This window comes from Orycteropus afer, unplaced genomic scaffold (assembly GCF_000298275.1).
Source record: "Orycteropus afer afer isolate SDZICR_OR568_19922 unplaced genomic scaffold, OryAfe1.0 scaffold00006, whole genome shotgun sequence".
Lineage (NCBI taxonomy): Eukaryota > Metazoa > Chordata > Mammalia > Tubulidentata > Orycteropodidae > Orycteropus > Orycteropus afer.
Window position 1 is genome coordinate 538849 of NW_006921593.1, and position 15401 is coordinate 554249.

Sequence of the window (15401 nt, forward strand, 5' to 3'; positions counted from 1 at the left end):
GCCAGGCAGTTTTGACTACTGTGGCTGTATAGTAGGTTTTGAGATCCGGCAATGTGAGACCTCCTACTTTGTTTTTCTTCTTCAGTAGTGCTCCACTTGATTTTTTTATCCTACCCAAATCAATGCTTGTCTCTTACCTATCTAACAATTTTCCTTCCCCTCCCCTCCCATCCCTGGTAACCAGTAAGAAAAGATTCCTTCCATATATAAACCTTTCCTTGACTTTTTACAATAGTGGTCTAATACAGTATTTGTCCTTCTGTGATTGACTTATGCCACTCAGCATAATGTCCTCCGAGTTCATCCACGTTATGAGGTGTTTCACGAATTTTACATTATTCTTTAGTGTTGCATAGTATTCCATTGTGTCCATGTACCAAAGTTTGGTTATACATTGCTCTGCTGATGGACACTTAGGTTGTTTCCATCTCTTTGCTATTGTGAATAGTGCTGCGATGAACATGGGTGTGCAGATATCTATTCATGCCCTGGCTCTCAATTCTTTAGGATCTATACCTACTAATGGCATTGCTGGATGAAATGTATCCATTTGATTTTGATTTTTAATTACTATGCTTTCATTTTCTGCAGGTTCATCATTTCTACCCTATCTTTAACTCCTTCTTTAAGCTCTTCAGCATTCTTTGTTGCTGTCATTAATTGCTGTTATTGATTGTCGTCAAGTTGGCTCTGACTTTGCTGTAAGAGAACTAAAAATCACCCCGTCCTGCGCTGTGCTTAGAGTTAATCGTATGTTTGCATCTTCTGTTGCAGCACCGTGTCAGTCTGTTTCATGGAGCATTCCCCTCATTTTCACTGACCCTCTACCAAACATGAAGTCCATTTCTGGTGATGGGTCTTTCCTGATGAAGTGTCCAAAGTAAACAAGATGAAGGCTCACCATCCTCACTTCTAAGGAGCACTCTGGCTGTTGTTTTCTCCAAAGCGGATTTGTTCTTTCTTCTGGTAGTCCAGAGGAGCTCTGGTGGCGCAGTGCTGTGGTGGTTATGTTTGTGTGTCAACTTGGCTGGGCCTGGTTGAGTGGCCGGGCAGCTGGTAGTAATTATTCCCCATGATGAGACTGGCAATCAGCTCCATGGTGGGATCTACCACAAGCAGCTGAGTAGCTGCCTTTGGGTATGTGGTCTGCTTCCTGTCTATAAGGAGAAGCTTTGGGAATGGTCTCTAGCCTATGGCACGCTTGGACTCTGCATGTAGCCGTGTCATTGCTCAGCAGCTGCTATGCTCTGCCGACCTTGGGACTTACAATGGACTTAAGTTAATGGCCTGCGGTGTGGTTTGGTAACATCGGGACTGTGCCTTTTGACTTGTCAACCTTGGGATTTCTCAGCCTCAGCAGCCAGCAGCTGTCTGCGTAAAGAAACATCTCTAGCTCCAGTGGGCCGGGAGCAGAAGGCAGAGCTGGACCCCAAGGTTGAGGGGCTTTCACCCAGCCCCTAGAGCCTGGCACTTTGAACTTGGACTTAAAGCCTCCAAATTGTGAGAGAATAAACTCCTGTTTGTTAAGGCCATCCCATTTGTGGTATATTCTTGTCAGAGCAGCACTAGGGAACCAGAACAAGTGCCTAAGGCACTTGACTGCTATCCAGGAGGCTAGCGGTTCAAACCCACCAGCCACCCCTCGGAAGGGAGGTTGGGCAATCTACTTCTGTAGTGATACTGCCTCGGAAACCCAAGGAGGGGTCATTACGAGTCAGGTGTGACTCAATGGCACATAACAACAACAACAACAACAACAACTGGTCCATGGTGTATTCAGTATCCTTTGAGAACACCACAATGCAACATCCTTACTTAGTATATATTATAGATTTTTTTTTTTTTTTTTTATTGGAATTCTGTTTCCTCATGTTGTTAGGGCTTTCGTCTTCCTGATGGTTTTATTTGCTCTCTCACTCATGGAGGGTTGTTTTCTCGTTTGTTTTGTAATTTTGTGTGGTGAGCTCATCTCTGTCACAGCTTGTTTTCCTGTGAGAATCCCTAGCAACCTGGATTTTGGAACCATTCTTCCACAGAGATTTACTAGACCTTCGTGAATCACTGGGCAGGCATTTATTTTCATGTTAATTTCTTGGTTTCTGGGTGATTTGTAGTGAATTTCTAATATAATTCAAACCCTACATCCACACAAAGCATAAGCCTTTGGGTGTATCAGGGAGATTTTGTGTTTAAACCCAAGTAAAAAAGAAGCTTCCTTTTGTCTTTGTCCCTCTCTGTGCTGGCTGGTTGTTTCCTAGCAGAGCTTTCATGGAGGATGCAGCCCTTCTCCATTTAATTGACCCTCCTAGGTCATGGGTACAAAAAGTCCAGACCCAGGAAGACAGGGTGTGTTGTTGTTTTGTGCAGCTGAGTGGGACCCGACTCATAGTGACCCCTCCTTAGGCTTCCAAAGCAGTATCATTACGGAAGTAGATTGCTCAACCTTTCTTCCGAGGAGTGGCTGGTGGATTTGAACCGCCAGCCTTCTGGTTATCAGTCAAGTGCCTTAGGCACTATGCTACCAGAGCTTCTAAGGAAGACAGTGTAGTAGGGTGTTAACTGCCACCTTCACCCCAGACCAGTCACCGTATCCACTCATATAATAGCTATTCTTCTCCATTCCTCTGCAGTCTTGTAAGCACCTCCTTTGTTTCCTGGGAACTCAGCTATGCATTGAAAACAATCTTTGTGGCATATAGTGTATCGAGCATTTTATAGTGTTTGTAGCAAGAGATGTTTCAGATTTTCTTATCAGCCACTTTGTCAGAACCACAGGTTCTGACTTAACCTCCTTGGGCCTCAGTATCTTCACTGTAAGGTGGGAATAATGGTGCTTCTACAAACAGTTGTCAGGATAAGGTAAACATTAAGTATTCAATAGCCCCCTCACCCCCAAAATAAACAGACAAACAAAAAAACCCACTGCCATCAATTCTAACTCACATGACCCTTTAGGTTGGAGTCAGACTGCCCCCTAAGGTTTCCAAGGCTATAAATCTTTACAGTAGCAGTCTGCCTAATCTTTCTCCTGCAGACCTGCTGGTGGATTCAAACTACCAACCTTTTGGCTAGCTGTTGAACACTTTAACCAGTTTCCCACCAGAGCTCCTTACGTATTCAATAAGTGCTAATAATGATATGATTATATTGATGCCCAAACCAAAGCAAAACCAAACCCACTGCTACTGAGTTGACTCTCACTCACAGCGACTCCCCTATTGGGTTTCCAAGGCTATAAATCTTTATGAAAATAGATTGCCTCATCTTCTCCTGTGGAGCAGCTGGTGATTTCGAACTGCCTACTTTTAGCTTAGCAACCAACTGCCTTAACCACAGTGCCACCAGAGCTCCCTCATATTGATCCCATGAGCACTTTTTTCTTCTCATTGATGTTTTTATAGAGCCTAGTTGGAGGCCTTTGAAAATAAAATACCTAATTTCCTCCCAAAGCAAGCTGCGATTGTTAATTATGCCAAAATTATCCTGAGAAGGAGATGCGGCAAAGAGGCAAAGAAATGAAACTAAAAGTAAGTGTTGACATGTCATTGCTAGTTACTTTAAATAAACCAAAAACCCAACTTACTGCTGTCGAGTCAGATCCGACTCATAGCGACCCCTCCTTGGGTTTCCAAGATGGTATCACTATGAAAGTAGATTGCCCCATCTTCCTTCCAAGGAGTGGCTGGTGGGTTTGAACCACCAGCCTTCTGGTTAGCAGTCAAGTACCTTAGGCACTACGCCACCAGAGCTCCCAGTTACTTTAAATATATTATCTCATCTCATCCCTGTATGACGTAGGGTATTGTCATCATCAGGAGAGACTGGGTTATATTTTAGAAATAAACAACCTCAACATGGCAGAGGTCAACACAACAAAAGTTCCTTTCTTGCTTATGCTACTGTCTGGTGCAAGGCAGTGGAGGCCCGGCATCAGCCAGTTCCTAGGGCTCCAGGCAGGCAGCTCTCCCACCACGTGATGCTGCATCACCTGGAACAGGTAAAATTGTACGGGGACTGTCATGACTTCCATCTCTTTTGACTTACTGGCCAAAACTAGTCATGTGGTCCTGGTGAGCTCTAAGGGCTCAAGGAAATGTAGGAGAGAAGTGGCATATTTGGTGACTGTGTGGTAGTTAAAATTGTGTGTCATCTTGGCAGGGCCTGGTTTTGAGTGGCTTGGCAGCTGGATGTAGTTATTCCCCATGATGAGACTGGTGATCAGCTCCATGGTGGAATCTGCTATGGGCAGCTGAATAGCTGTCTCAGGGATGTGGTCTGCCTCCAGTATGTAAGAAGATGCTTTGAGAGAGGTCTCTGAGCTTTTGGGCACACTGGGACCCTGCATGTAGCCAGGTCTTCATTCAGCAGCCTGCCATGTTGCCTGGTGATCTTGGGACTGTTTCTGGACTTGAACTAGTGGCCTACTTTCTTGCTTGATCATCTTGGGACTGTGCCATTTTACTTGTTGACCCTGAGTTTGTCAGCCTTAGCAGCCAGCAGCTGTCTGAGTTAAACGAAGCCTCCAGCTCCAGTGGGCCAGGAGCAAGAGGCAGAGCTGAAGCCATAGGCTGAGGGGCCTTCACTCAGCCCCAGAGCCAGCACTTTGAACTCAGACTTTTAGCCTCCTAAACTGTAAGAGAATAACTCTGTTTGTTAAAGCTGTTGTGGTGTCTGTCTGTTATCACAGCCCGGGAGGACCAGAACAGGGACCACTGCCGCCTCTGCTACAGCCAGACTAGAAGGAAGCAAACTTGCATCAGATACCTTCTAAGTGGCCGGCACTGAGTCAGGCATGTTTCCCACATTCTGTCAACTCTCAGCAATGCTGCCAGGTGGCCTTGCATGTGACAAAACCACAGCTCAAAGATGTTAAGGAACTTATCCAAAATGCCACACCTGATTAGTGCAGAGCCAAAATTTGAATTCTACCTTCTGACTCCATATTGTATGTTTCTCCTCAGGGAGAGAAGGAGCCAGAGTGGGAGGGACAACAGACACAGAGGGAAGTGAGAGACTTCCCAGGTGGGCTCTGGACAAGCTAGTGAAGCCGGGTGATGCTGTCTCTCCCACTGGAGACCCGGGAGCAGCCTTCCAGCTCACCTGAATGCAGTGGTCATAGCAGGGCTTTGGAGTATAGTCATTTCATACCACACCCACATGCACAAAGTCTGCCGTGAATGCTGTGTTGTGTTGGTTTGGGTCATTGTCCATAGCCTGTTGTGCTGCAGGGCCCCCAGGCCTCCCCTGAGGCACACACCTGAGAGCTAATGGCCACTCCTGTGTGGCTTGGCCTGGCCTCCGGCATAGCTCTCGACCCAACCCACGGCTGCCTTTGTTTTTGAAGTGGCTTTGGGCAGCATTCTGGGGTCTTCATCCCATTCCTCTCTGCCTCCCAGTACCTGGGACTGGGCCCTGGAGGAGGCCTGAGGCTAGGCTCTTTGGTGAGACAGAACGGACTTGTTGTGGCGTCTATGAGAGCTGTTGTTATGTGCCGTCGAGTCAGACCCAACTCATAGCAACCCATCCTTGGTTTTCCGAGGCGGTGTCACTGGGGAAGTAGATTGCCTCACCTTCTTCTGAAGAGTGGCTGGTGGGTTTGAACCGCCAGCCTTCTGGTTAGCAGTCAAGTGCCTTAGGCACTGTGCTACCAGAGCTCCCTCTATGAGAGCAGGTTGCTACAAAGCTAAGGATGCTTGCCTGAGCTGTGGAGGGCTGCCAAGTAGAGGACAGTAAGGGGTGGTGCCTGGCCTGTACCCATATGGCTTTGGGATGGTTAGTTACATCCTCGCCTTCAGCCTCAGCCTTCTCATCTCAGACATGGTGTGTGGGGGGACTAAGTGGAATCAGGGACTGAGATGCACTGGGATGCCCGGCATGGTTGAACCTTGGGAAAGGAGTGATCGGGGATCATCAATCCCACAGAGGAACCATGCCCAATTCTTGGATCCACGTCCCCTGCAAAACCTAAGGTTGGCTGCGTCCCACCGCACGAGGAGTCCTCTCACTGGCCCCTGGGGTCCACGGACCAGGCTCACAAGAAGGACGCTGAGGTGGGAGGCGCTGCGGCTCTGACCTTGAGCTGGGGGATCCTCCCACAGGCAACTCTGCGGGGGAGGGCTGGAGCCAGCCTCCCCCACTCCCCAGCCAGCCCTGCCTCTGCCACCAGCAGCTGTGGGGAACAGGATGGGGCTGCATTTATGGAATTCCTGTCTGCAAAGGCCACGCAGTTGTTTTAGATTACCATACAAATCGACATTAGTGTAGTACAGCTGTTATTAATCCACATTCTGGTGGAAGGGAGATGCCAACACGTCGTTTATTAGGCATGTCGATCCCATAATGTCCTTCTTTGCTGCCTTTGTCTTCTATCGGAGTCCGTAATGGGTTCCAGGATGTCTTTTATTTTGTTACAGACCACGTTTCCTCCTGCCTAACAGATCAGAACGTAATGGATTCCAGGATGTAAGTTATGCTATTTTGGAATCAGACGCTACACCATTAATTCTGAAACCTTTGGGCACTTCTCCAGGGAGGCCACAACCCTACGTTTGCCCTGTGGTCATCAGACGGCCCCAGGAACTGGGCACAGCCTTGGGCCTGGAGGGAGGAAGGAAGGAAGGCCAATAGCGCCCCATTAAGGGAATTCCGGGCAGGCGGGAGAGGAGGCAGAGGGGGCCAGAGACAGACAAAGGAAGCTGAGAGGACGTGACGGGGGGCTGGGGCTGTGCACAGATGTGCTAAAAACCCAGAGAGGGACGGGCAGAACCTCCTGGGGGGACTGGTAACAGACGCTGAGATCTGAAGTAAGTTTGAGGGCCCCTAGTGGAGAGAATCCTGCCTGTGGGCATCCAGGGAGACCGAGCCCCAGGGAGGTGCTGCCCTGAGGAAGGGGAGGGGGCATGAGCAAGGTCCTTCCCTTGGAGCCAGAAGCCTGGGTCTGGGTGACCCTGGGGGCCCACTCCCCTCCTGAGGCCGGAACGCTGCGCCTGGAGCCACCACTTTAGAAAGGTGTATGAAGTGCTGTGTCTGCAGGAAGGTTCTACAGTCTGCAGAGTGTCTTCCCAAAGGCATTGCCTACAACACCCAGCCAGGGAGGGCTTCCTACACTTGCGTGCTGAGCAGGTGAGTTGGGATTGGTGGATAGAGTGCCCTTGGTCGCAGCGGCCACTATTACGCCTTTGAGGGAATCAGAAAAAGGCACCCAAGATTGGAGAGTGGGCAGGCCAACCATGGCCCGGGAACACACATGTCCCTGGGCCTGAAGTCTCTCCAATCTGGCCTTGATGATGAGGAGATAACAAGGGCCGCACACCTCAGTCATCTGAGCCCCTGGGTCACTGCCTTGAGGACAGCTCATGTCAGGGAGGCTGAGTGAGAGGAGGCACGGGCTGCCGAGTGGCCTCCACTCGTCTGAGTCTCCGCTGGCTGTGGCCTCTTACTCCTGTCCTGACAGACAGCTCGTTTCCTCCCTGGTGAGGGAGCCTCCTCCCTTTGGGCAGCCGAGGCTGTGAGGACCTCCTCACCCTGAGTTGGTCCAGGCTCACCCTGAGGGCTCCCAGGCCATGTGTACCCTGCCCGTAGCCAGGCTTAGGGGGCTGATAGGTGACATGGCCCCTGGGGTGGGGGAGGGTCTTCCCACGTTCCTTCAGCCTTTCCTCATGGTCTGTTCTTCCCTGCCATCCTGGCCATCTTCTTGGGCGGGCTTTAAGGGACTCAATTCTTCTCAGAGAGAGAGAGAGCGAGCCGCTCAGAACCAGCCATAGTGCTCAGGGAGGGGTTTGTATAGGTCTGTGAGGTGGGCAGAGTCCAGGCCTTACCTTTCTCCTCTGGCACTTGGAGACCATGTGCTTAGGGGTGGACTGAGGCCTTTGGCTCCTCCGGCCACCACCCTGTGTCCAGGGCATTCTGCCAGCATGCTCACCCACCCCCTTTAGTTGTCAATCCTTCACACCACCTCTGTAGCTGGGTCTAGAGGGATTCTGGGCAGAAAAAAGTCACCTCCTGGGGACAGATCAGAACCCTTCACATTGTTGGTCTTGGAGACCACAAAGTATACCCACGATGCCGTGGCTTGGGCTACTTCAGCGTCTTTCAAAATTATAGACTTAAGTGGGCAGCCATTTCTCGGAAGGAAGATGGGGCAATCTACTTCTGTAGTGATACTGCCTTGGAAACCCAAGGAAGGGTCACTATGAGTCGGGTCCGACTTGACGGCACATAACAACAACAACAACAACAACAACAAGTGGGCACACAGTTCACTGCATATTCTTTCTAGGATACTCAGTTCTTCCTTTATGTTCTTCCTTTTTTCTGAGCTATTTCACAACTCTGTGAAGTTGTGCAAAGCTAATAATAGTGCCCATGACTCTTGTCCCCATACATGCAGATACACCGTGCCCAGTGCACTGCGGTTGGATGGGCCCCTGGGTGGACCTGTTTTGCACGTGTTCATGAGTTCATTTCCACATGCCTTATTTACCTTCCTGTGTGTGTGGTTCTATGCCTTTGCCTTTGAACTGGTTGCAGCACCTTTCAGGTTTGTTCCCTCTTTAACGCGTCAAATAAAATCTTTGATGTGTTCGTTTTGTGTTTGTACAAGAGCCATGATATTTCCCTCTGTTAAACTTGGTCCTTTAACAACAGGTTTTTAGTGCAGAGTCGGGAATCTGTGGTTTAACCCCTGAACTTCCTCAGCCAAAGTCAATTTCTCACATGAGAGGAAATGAGATCAGAACGAGTGGACACTCAGTAGGTGGGAATACCCTGTCCCCCTCCCCATATTCCTCATGATAACCTGTAAGGTGGACAAATTCACATTTGAACCCAGAGAAAATCGTGCCCAAAGTTTCTCCAGGAGCCCGTGCCTGAGCTGAGGCTGGCACCCAGACCCTTTTCTTCCAAAAAACCAAACTCACTGCCATCGAGTAAATTCCAACTCATAGCGACCCCTTTGGGTTTCCGAGGCAGTATCACTGCGGAAGCAGATTGCTCAATATTTCTTCTGAGGAGTGGCTGGTGGGTTTGAACTAACAGCTTTCCGGTTAGCAGTCAGATGCCTTAGGCACTACACCCTCTAGTCCTAGGAATAAGGCCTGGGGTCTCCTCAGCCCTCAGAGGGCCCAGTCATAGTCCATCCTTGTCAGCTGGGAGTGATTCCAGCTGACCACAGCTGGAAGGGACGCTGAGGCTGTCTCACCAACTTGCTCATGCTACTGCTGAGGCCTGGGGGTTGTGGGCTGTGGGGCTGTGGAGAACCCACCTCCCAGGTCCAACTCACACACAGCTCACAGAGCACTTGATGCCCCGCAGTGCCGGCCTGAGCTCCTTCCAGAGACCCCTTTCACTGACTTTTGGGACTTCCCAGTGTGACATGAGCACCAGCACTGCTTCTATTTTAGAGGCCAAAGGACTAAGCCCCAGAAAGGTTAAGTGGCCCGGTACCCTGTCTTTCCATTGACATCTGGAGGTCAAGAGGCAGAGGGACCCAAGTGGCCCCAGTGGCACAAACAACATTCCAGGGCACCTGGGACAGCTCAGACAATGGGCTTTTGTTTGGTTCAGAAGAAAGGGAGGTGTTTTTTTTTTTTTTTGAAAACCCATAATAAAAAATATTTGCAGGAGCAATATAAACACGGCCTGCTGGGTTGCTGTTCATTTGGTTGGGAAAAGCCATTTGTCATGGGGGAGAGGAGAGTGTGTGGGGGGACAGGACTCCAGGCTGAGTGTCCTACCCAGCACTGCCTAAGGAAGCAGGTCACCTTGGGCCTGTCTTGGCTCAAGCCCAGGGCTAGACAGGGGCTGGGCCTCTTCCAGGGGTCTGTGGATTTTGGAGCCCACCCCCACCCGCCCCTGGGGCAGGCTACCCACAGTCACTTTCTGTCCATCTGTACTTCTGGCCAGCTCTTTGGGGTCATTCTGTTATGAGAGGCTTTGTGGTAAAGCAGGAGTTCTGGTGGCATAGTGGTTAAGGCATTTGGCTGCTAACCAAAAGGTCGGTGGGTCAAGCCCACCAGCTGCTTCGTGGGAGAAGGATGAGGCAGTTTGCTTCTATAAAAGTTGACAGCTTTGGAAACCTCATGGGGCCAGTTCTACTCTGTCCTATAGGGTCACTATGAGTCAGAATTGCCTTGTTGGCACAGGGTTGGGTTTGGTATTTTGTGATAAAGCAGAGAGACATAGTTCAGAGCCCTAGATCCACAAACGTAACTCTGCCAAGCCTCAGTTTGCTCGCCTGTAAAGTGGGGACGATTGGGTTTTCTTTGCACAGTTGTCAGTGGCTTTTTGAAGCTGCCTCCTGATCTTGCCTGAGATCCAGTTCTGTGTCTCACCTCCCAGTGCTGTGTTCTGGGACTTCATGGTGGTAGCTTGAAACCGGCCACAGTGGGAGCATTTTATGCGATGGTTATTGACACACGCTATAATCAGGACTTTCTCCCCCAGAGAGCTGGCGGGCAGCATGCACCATACTGCTGGTGCTTGTGCGAATGTGTGACAAGTGTCTGGGGAGGCTTGGCCCCTCCGGGGGTGAGGACTTGAGTGGAAGAGGATTGAAGGGCACTGGGCTGCAGGACTGGGCTTCTCGATTTGCTCCCAAGAGTGGGAGCACCCTGCTGGGTCGGGCCGCCAGGAGTAGAGCGCTGAGGGAGGCCAAGATGCTGGGTGCCTGAGGGAGGCGGGGATGTTGAATTTAAAGAGGGTGTGAGTTGAACTCTCTGGCAAGTGCGTTCCCTCCTCTTTCCACTTGTCCAGACAGCAGGATCTTCAGGGAATAGGCATCTCAGATGTTCCTTAAGAAAAATCGGGAGATAGAGGTGAACATGATACCAACATGGTGACTGGCTGCATTTCCCGGGCAGCTGCCAGGTGCTGGGTGGGCTGGGCAAACAGCACAATTGAATCCTCCATCAAGGCAGGTGTTGCTATCCCCCCTTCACAGGAGCCCTTCAGCTGGTAAACGTCAGAGCGGGGATCGAACTGGGATCTGTCCAAGGCTGAAGCGTGCGCTTTCTCCTCATCACAGCAGCAGGCACAGAAGCCAAGGGTGGACCAGGCTGCCTTCCATCCTGGCTGTCCCCATAGGTGGCATTTCCACCCAGACTACCTGCCTCCCCTCTGCCACCAAGACTCCAGCCACACTTGTCCCTCAAGCTGGCCACTTCTTCCCTCCTTCACCAACGCTTAGACTGAAGGGCTCCCTATATCATCCCCTCCTGTTTGCCCCACAGGCTCCATGTGTCTGCAAAGCCCAGCTCAAAAGCCACCTCCTCCGAAAAGCCTCCCCTGGTTCCCCAGAGGCCTTGCATTGGTGGCTTTGCTCCAGGGTCAGAGTCCTCACCCCATGATGTGGAAACTGCTTAGGCCCCAGACCGCACGTTCCCCACTGTTGGTACCCTGGACCACTCTGGCTGTCTGCAGAAGCCTGCAGACCACGTCTCAGAATATTGTTTTTTAAATGCATACAATAAACCATCAAGATGATAAATTACTGTGAGATACCACTATATATATATATACACACACACATACATATATATATTTAACTTTTCATTGTAATTTGGATGAACGTTTATAGAGAAAATTGGTTTTCCATTCAACAGTGTACACACATTTTGTTTTGTGACACTGCTTGCGATCCCCACAATGTAACGACACTCTCCCACTTCCTGCCTGTGTTTCCCATTTCCTTTCATCCTTCTTGCCTGACCCTTCCAGCCTTCTGAGCTTTATCCCTGGGCAGATGCTGCCCTTTGGATCTCCTGTGGTTGGTTGTTCTAAGGAGCACGTACCTCTCTGGTTGTTATTGTTCACCTTATAGGCTTGTCTATTTTTGGCTGAGAGTTGAGCCACGGGTGGGGTAGAGGTGTGGGGGAGGTTGAGTTCAGTTCCAGGCCTGAAGGGTATCTAAGGGCTATAGTCTCAAGGGTTTCACCAGTCTCTATCAGGACAGTAAGCCTGGTCTTTTTTATGATTTTGAGTTTTATTCTGAATTTTTCTCCCACTCTATCTAGGACCTCCTATTGTGATCCCTTTCAGAGTAGTTGGCAGTGGTAGCTGGGCACCATCTAGTTCTTCTTGTCTCATGGTTGTGGATGCTGGAGTTCACGGACCAATAGTCCTTTGGATTACAGGGTTGGTTTGTTTGTTTTTTAATTGTGATTTGGGTGAAAGTTTACAGAACAAATTCATTTCCCATACAACAGTTCATACACATTTTGTTTCATGACATTGACTTCAATCCTCATAATGTAAGAGCTCTCTTCCCACTTCCTCCCTGTTGTTACCTCTTCTCTGTGTCGTTCTTCCCTGTGCATTCCTGCCCCCTGAACTCTCTCCCTGTGCAAATACTGCCCTTCCGACTCCCACGATTGATCGTTGTAAGGAGTGTACTTACCTGGTGTAAATGTTCACCTTATATTCCTGTCTATTGCTTGGCTGGAAGCCATGGGAATGAGTTCAATTCTAGGCCTGAAGGGTGACTAGGTGCCATAGTCTTGGGGGTTTCACTAGTCTCTATCAGACCACTAAGCCTGGTCTTTTTTGTAATTTTGAGTTTTGCTCCACATTTTTCTCCCACTCTATCCAAGATCTCTTGCACCTATCCCTTTCTGAGTGGTTGACTGTGGTAGCCAGGCATCATCTAGTTCTTCTGGTCTCATAGTCATGTAGGCTGATGTTCACATTGCCCACTAGTCCCTTGGACTAATTGTTTCCATGTGTCTTTGGTTTTCTTCATTCTTCTTTGCTCTGGACAAGGAGAGACCCATCGTTGCATCTAGATGGCTTTTAAGACCCTAGTCACTACTCACTAAAGTAGGATGTAGAACAATGTTTTTGTGTAGTATGTTATGCCAATGGAGCTTGAAATCTCCTGTGACCATGGCAACTTGCTCCCTCAGGGTGGTTGGCTGGGATCACAGCATTTTTTAAAAACAAAAATAAATTTCCTATCGAATAATGCATTTGCTTCTTTATTAGCACAGTGAGTGGCAAGATCTAGCAGTGGGTTCTTTGAAGACCTTCCAGAATTTTCAAGTCGTGATGAGTGTGATATTTCAAGACAGCTTCGACGACTAGAATAGGATGTGAAAAGCTCTGGGGATGCTGTGGGGAACAAAGGCACAGGTACTTCTAGCCTTTTGTAGAATTTTGTACGACAGTCATCATGGACAGAAACGATGAATTAGAGGTTGGTGAAAATAGAGACAGAATTCTATTTCTCATCTAAGTTCACGAACCCCTGATTGCTCTCCTTGAATGCTGGCTGCGAGCCTCTGCTCTGAAGGCTGGGTTCCTGGAGGGCCAGGATTGGGTTCTGTCTGCGTTTCCAGAACTTGGCGTAATGCCTGGTCTGTGCTACAGGGACAAGTGAGTATCGCGTCGAGCAGGTTTGTTGAATGAGTGAGTGAGTGAATTAAAGCAAAAAGGCGAGGCAGGGGGCCAGGTCCCCTCCTCCCTAGGCTCTCTCGGGTTCCTCCAGCTGTGCTTGTGGACAGCTTGAACGTGACTTGGCTTGGCCTAGCCCACGAGCGGGAGCGCGGGCAGCCCCGATCACTGCAGGTTGAAAGCGAGCCCTCTCTCTGAATCAGTGCTTGTGCCGAGCTGCCCAGATATGGCTGTGTTTCATCTTATCGCGTGGAGAGAGGGGCCCTGGCTGGGCTGCCTTGTGGCCCCCAAACCCTTCTCCGGGCCAAGGCAGCCTGAAGGAGCTGCTGTGGTTTGAGAAATTAATTAACCTGATGCTATTCTGGCTTGAAAAAAGAAATTGAGTGTTGCCTTAAAGAGGCATTACACTATCTACAGAGAATGTCAGCCTGTATTACGGAGCGTCCAGGAAGAGGAACCACTGGCCCCGGCTGTAGCCAGCCACGCATGCAGTGTTGTTCTCAGACACAGCCGTGTTGGTCAGACCAGACGCTGGGGCCTCCAGGAGTTGGGGATTTCCAATGCACTTGATTTCCCCTTCTTCCCAAGTGAAGCTGTCTACCTAACCCAGGTTTCCAGATGACCCCTGGCTGTGGGGTTTGGGACAGGGATGCAGGAGGTGCCCTGGGTAGCCCCCACATGTGGTCATTCTGGCCCCAGGGCTTCAGAGGCCTCACGCACAACTGGCATTGCTTGGCCTGGCCTTGGCCCAGCAGCCCTGGGTCCCCTGGTGTGTTTGGCGTTATGCTTCCCAAGATCTTGTGCCACCCTGCAGAATGGAGTGCTCCTGCTGGACCGAGTCTCGAGCCACCTGATTCCCGGATCAGCTGTGACCAGGGCCCCAGGGCTGACTTCAGGCCACACTCAGCAGAAGCCATCTGTCTCAGCTACCTAGTGCTGCTATAACACAAATACCACACGTGGGTCACTTTGAAGAATAGAGATTTATTTTCTCACAGCTCTGGAGGCTAAAAGCCCAAACCAGGGTCTTGGCTTACAGCCACTTCAGGGCAAGCCCTAGCAAAGGGCCCCTTGGCCAGCAGGTAGCAAGCAGCCTACATGCCAGACACTGGGCTGAGTCCTTTGAAGACTTCACTCAATTCCCACACAAGCCTGAGAGACAGGTATCATTTTATAGACGAGAAAGCCAAGCTAGAGGAGTTGAATAGTTTGTCCAAGCTTGCCCAGCTTGTAAGTGTCAGAGCTGGGACTTGAACCTCTAACGCTCTATGCTCTGAATGACTAGGCTTGCTAGATGGACTTTTCCAGGCATTGTCTCTTTGTCAGATCCTGCATCAAGTGCCGGAGAGTTAAGGAGGAATAAGACCCAGCCTTGGTCCCCAGGAACTCACGTCAGTTAGTGAGGGGACAGACAGAGGCAGATAGACTCCACACAGCATGTCATACACCAAAACCAAACCCACTGCCATTGAGTCGATTCTGACTCATAGCAACCCCCAAGATGGTAAATCTTTATGGAAGTAGATTGCCCAGGCTTCCTTCCGTGGAGTGGCTAGTGGGTTTGAACCACCAACCTTCTGGTTAGCAGTCAAATGCCTTAGGCACTGTACCACCAGAGCTCCTTAGGGGTGACTTCCAGTCACAGGTTCCAGGAAAGCTTCACAGAGGAGGTGAGCATTTGTACTGGGCCTGGAAAGATGAGGAAGAATTTACCAGATGGGACAAGGTGAACAAGCCTCCTTGCTGGAGGAGACAGCAGATGCAGAGGTGGGGAGGGAGGCGTGGACCAGCGTGGCGTGTGTGGGGCCAACAAGCCGTTCTTTGTCTGGAGAGCAGGGTGCTTGGTGGGGGAGGGAGGGGCTGTAGTTGGACATGGTTGTGCTGCCTGCCCAGCCTTGCTGGACAGGGTCCTGTCAGCAATGGGAAGCCGTTTAGGGCTAATGAGTGAGCTCAGGCATGTTTCAGAAAGGTCTCCTGGGGGTGCTAGGGGGTCTAGAGGAGAGAGAGGATGCAGG

General features: G+C 50.1%; 1 protein-coding gene across 1 annotated transcript in view; it reads left to right on the top strand.

Annotated features, from left to right (window-relative positions):
* Positions 1–15401, top strand: part of COL26A1 (collagen type XXVI alpha 1 chain) — a 219836-nt gene that overhangs the window by 136249 nt on the left and 68186 nt on the right. The gene's annotated exons all lie outside the window — the stretch shown is intronic.